General features: G+C 39.4%; 1 pseudogene; it reads left to right on the forward strand.

Moving 5' to 3' along the window:
- LOC140042458 (large subunit ribosomal RNA) overlaps nt 1–5,000 on the forward strand; it is a 9,414-nt pseudogene that overhangs the window by 123 nt on the left and 4,291 nt on the right.

The following is a 5,000-nucleotide window of genomic DNA, read 5'->3' on the forward strand; positions in this document are numbered from 1 at the left end:
CGTGCCTGAACGGTACGCGGGAAATGTGGCGTAAGAAAGCCCTACTCCGCGCGTGTGCTCGGGCTCACGTCCTTCTGATCGAGGCCTTCCCATAGAGGGTGTCAGGCCCCCACGGCCTGGGCCGCGTGCGGACCACGGTTTTCAGGAGTCGGGTTGTTTTGGAATGCAGCCCAAAGACGGGTGGTAAACTCCATCCAAGGCTAAATACTGGCACGAGTCCGATAGCGAACAAGTACCGTGAGGGAAAGTTGAAAAGAACTTTGAAGAGAGAGTTAAAAAGTACGTGAAACCGCTAAGAAGCAAACGGGTGGGCCCGCAATGTGGCACGAAAGATTCAGCGCGTTCGGGAGCACGTCCGTCTCTCTGCAGGATCCGCAAGGACCGGCCGAGTGACGGCTCGTGCCTCCGTCGCGTGCACTTCTTGCGTGCGTAGAGCTGACGACCGGCCGGTAGTCCACCAGAATGCCGATCGGCAGGTTCCTCCCACGGTCGTTCGCGGCCCGGGAGAGCTTATAGCCGATCTCCAGCGGCTGGACGCCCGGTCGAGGAAGGGAATCCGCGTCTGCCCTCTTTCGGGAGGGCTGGGCCGCCTGTCTCCCGCGAGTTGGATCGGAGCGGGACTGTTCTCAGTGTCGTTTCGGTGCAGCTTTCGGCTGCGCAGGTCCGGTCTCAACAGGCGCCCAGGGTCGGTCAGCGAGGTCGGTAGCCCACCCGACCCGTCTTGAAACACGGACCAAGGAGTCTAACACGCCCGCGAGTCGTAGGGACTTTGAAGCCCGAAGGCGCAATGAAAGTGAAGGCCAGTCCGTCTGGCCGAGGTGGGATCCCGTCGCTCGGCGGCGGGCGCACCACTGCCCCGTCTCGATCACGGCAGTTTCCAGCGAGACAAAAAGTGGTGAGCCCTCTATAGTTTCGATGCTCGCTTTTTCTTATTTTATGTTATAGAGGGCGCTAGTTTAAATACCCGGAAGACTATTTTTAATACCCTGGTAAAAGAGAGGGAATAAACTGACCAATAGACAGTGTTATAATTGAAAATTTAATGAATATTCATGTTATATTCGAAGAAGAAGGCGTGTAATTGATATTCGAAGCCAGCGGTCACTCCGTTTCTCAAGACTTTACGAGATATGAGTATTGAAATCTTACGTCTATTTTGCGACAAAAAACAGTAAAAAATAGCAGTTTAATTACAGGGTAATGGTGAGGTTATATATTTTTTTTGCAATTTACATAAACATCGGCGCCTAGTCGATGTGAAAATTCAAAAACTTGATAAACAATATTTAAAAAATCTCGCTGACGTCTAATCCAGTTTAATAATTATATACACAGAAAGTCGGGGCCCATTTGCCTGTTTTGCACACGTGGGTGTGCTGCTAAAGGCCTAGGCCTAACAAAGGTTTGTCACCTAGTACTAGGTTTAAGCCACGAAAAATAAATACTGTATAGGCCTAGGCCTAGAATAATATACTCTTAGTAGGCCTAGCCCAAGTATATGTCGTTAAGACTAAGAGGGGAAATCAGCAGGGCCAGGCTTAGTAACAGCTCTATCTAGCTAGGCTAGGCCTAATTTTTTAATATGGTGCCATCAAGACATAGGTAGGCCTAGGAGGATAGGTATACTTACTAACTAGCTTTCATGAGGGCCTAAGTTATTCTACAGTAGAAAATGTGAAAATATCATAGTCTATCTTCCTATGGCTTGAATATTATTACTAAACTATGGCAGCAACAGCATTGCATTTGTAGAATAAAAAATAAAATTTTGATTTTAATTTTGACAGTATAGTCCTAATAATAATATAATATTTCATCATGTATTTCAATCGCTAGTCCACCATTTTTTTAAATAATGATGATAAATATTTATAATTCAAAAATTGTACTACAGGTTCCAAAAATACCACCAACACAAACAAGTACGACTACTTTATTGATGCAAGTGAGGTTCATAAGAGAATCCATAATAAAGAAGAAGATGGCACTCCGTCAGATTTATCAGTAAGCCTATATTTTCTTTTATTGCGTATTCATTGTCGTGTACTTTATTCTTCTTTTTCTGAAAAATATAAACAGGTTTATTTAATTTTTGGTGAGCAGGGAGCTAAAAAGCACAAATAGTGTAATCAATAAAGTGTAAATTGTTACCAATTTTTCTTCTTTTGGGTTCAACTATTTCTTCTATTATGCATGGCTGAGTGGTAATTGCATGTGACCGCATCATGGATGTTAACTGTCCAAGTCTGTCATGCATCCCAGCAACTGTTCTTTTTCTTTTATTAAGCGCGGCGTGAATAGACTCCCCACCTTGCTCGCTAACCAGTCCCAGACCAAATCTCCAAGCCTTTAATTGGGGAATGACATGTTCCTCGAGCATATGTAATTTTGGAGATATACTTTTGTTGGTTTTTCGATATTCCTCCATAAAGTCTTTTATGGCTTCATCTGAATTTTTTTTGTAGAAGAGAAAAGAAACAGTTGCAGTGTATTGTAGGAAAAGAAACAATGGCATGTCTAAGGAATACCTTGAAAGGTAAGCATAATTACATTACCATTTCCTTGAATATCAACATCTGTGACAGGTTTTGAATGATTCAAGTTGTTGTGAACCCTAGAAAATTTTGAAAGGAGTGCATCGTACTTGGTGACCAATTCTTTTACTCTTTTGTCAATTAGCTGAATTTTTCCGATAGGAATCTCAGCTTCTTGAATTTTCATTTCATGTAGTGGAGCATTCACTAGTTCATTCCTAACATGGTCCTATTAAAAACAAATATACATTTTAAAAACTACAATTTTAATAATTAACAGTTGAAACAATATCAATTAAAAGAATAGTTAATTTACCTGGCAACTTTTATGAACATGGTTACCAATAAATGATTTACCATGATAGGCTTGCCGTTGGATGCGATTTTTTTGTAGCACACGCTCCAGTGATGTGACAATTGGACCCGTTCCAAATGGAAGCCCATTTTCCATGCATTTTGTCTGTAAAATAAAATATAATACAAGTTTTGTCTTTAGAGTATGTGTCTGGCAAGACGCATCTATGTCATTTATTGTTTGAGTAACTTACCAGTGACTCAATCTCTTCTCTCAATTTGACTATCTTTCCCACATTGGTAATGATGCTACCATCAACACTTCCTTTAAGATAGATTAATGGCATTGCATCCTCCATCTCAGTCAACTTTAATTTCTTTTCTTCAATCTTTTCTTTGATATCAATTTGTGTTTGGATCTGATGTTGAATTATTTTATCAAACTTTGATTCAGAAGTGTCATCAAGTTCTCCATTTTTCCTTAGGGAATATATGAGGCAATCTATGCTGTGCGCCTCCGTCTCAAGCATATCAAAGAGCTTCTTGAATATGCCCAATGACAAGTGCAGGCTAGGAACAGACACCTAAACGATATAAATTTTAATACCAACAGTGCCATATAATGAAGTAAGTACATTTGTTTCTCTAATATAAAGATAATTAAAAACAAAACTGATGTACTTACATGATCTACCTCAATTGATACTAAGGGATTATTAACAACGCTCATGGAAACATCCTTAGATCGGCTTTCAATTCCGCCATCTTCCATAAACATTCTATAGTTGGCTCTGATTGAAGCCAATGATCGCTGTTTGGCGGGTGGTGCCTTTAATTGCATTTCTGCTTTTGGTTTTTCACAAAAGAGACAGCAGTATCGAGCTAAAAGTATTCAAATTTTTTAACAATGTTTAAAAATGCTAAAATATGCAGTAATACAGTATAAATAAAATTGGCTTAGAAAGATTTTGTATAAATTAAATGATGATAAAATAATTTAATAGTTTACCATTTGGTCCATTTAATCCATAGAGTTTTGTTAGATACTCATAGTCCCCAAAACAGAAAACTCTCAGTGTGTAATTGCTGAAAGAAATTATACATATATTTTTATTTTATTACTTGTATACGCATCCACATAATTGTTAAGTTGATATACTAGTTGTATTCTTACCGCCATTTTTCCCCGTTCAAAGCAACAACTTGGTGGGCCACTTCCGGAAGAGTCCGGTTAATATTAAACATCATGTCAGGGGCATCAAATATTAGTACGACGATGATGTTGTTAATTGAATTTGGTTTGGCGAGGCTACATATCTGTACCTCAAATTTGGTACTTCCACCTCCCTTATCCCCGCCAAACTTTATCCAAACCTCGTTATTATTGGGAGATAGGTTGTTCAGTCTGTAAAAAAATTAGTAAATATTAATTCAGTTTTTAATTAATTTCTTTTAACTTTTATTTCCATAGCAAATCCATAGGAACAAAAGTAAAGTCCTAAAAAGTAAGTTCTACACTTTGTAAGCACATATTAAAATTTAACTTCAGCGTACCTTGAGTGTTCATCAAGATATGAAAATACAACTTTTTTAATGTTTTTCAGTTTGACAGTAGGCGTTGATCTTAATTCTATCCCGTCTGGGGACGTCTCAGACCTAAAACATAGCATTTCCATTGTGGATTCAAAATAATCCCCAATGAGATCATTTTGCCGCTGCCGCATCCTTTTCTCTGATGGTATTGTCCCCTTCTCCACATATCTAGTACATAAAAAGGATTAATAATGTAGTCTCGCTTTATTACTAGACATACTTGACTGTGTCTAAAATGCCTGTATTCATGCATGGTTTTATTTAATCACATAATTGTTTGTTTACCTTCTTAGCTTTCGTAGCTGGTTCCATGCCAGATGGCAGTCTGACACCATTGCCAGAGCCTTATCTGTATCTATAGACGAAGTTGATGCTATGTTGGCTGCTTTTAAGACCGCTTGACTCATATGTTTGGCTGAGTACACTTTTTGATGGAAATCACCAGCCTCACTATTGCCAACTGATTTTATGATGCTGCTGATGCTATTTGCTCGTCTTGAAACAGTTCGAGAACTGGCCTTATCACTTGAGACTTTGGTGTTTGGTATGATAGCAATCTTTGCTGGCTGTAGATAAGAA

Source organism: Antedon mediterranea, chromosome 2, assembly GCF_964355755.1.
Source record: "Antedon mediterranea chromosome 2, ecAntMedi1.1, whole genome shotgun sequence".
In the NCBI taxonomy this organism is placed as follows: Eukaryota; Metazoa; Echinodermata; class Crinoidea; order Comatulida; family Antedonidae; genus Antedon; species Antedon mediterranea.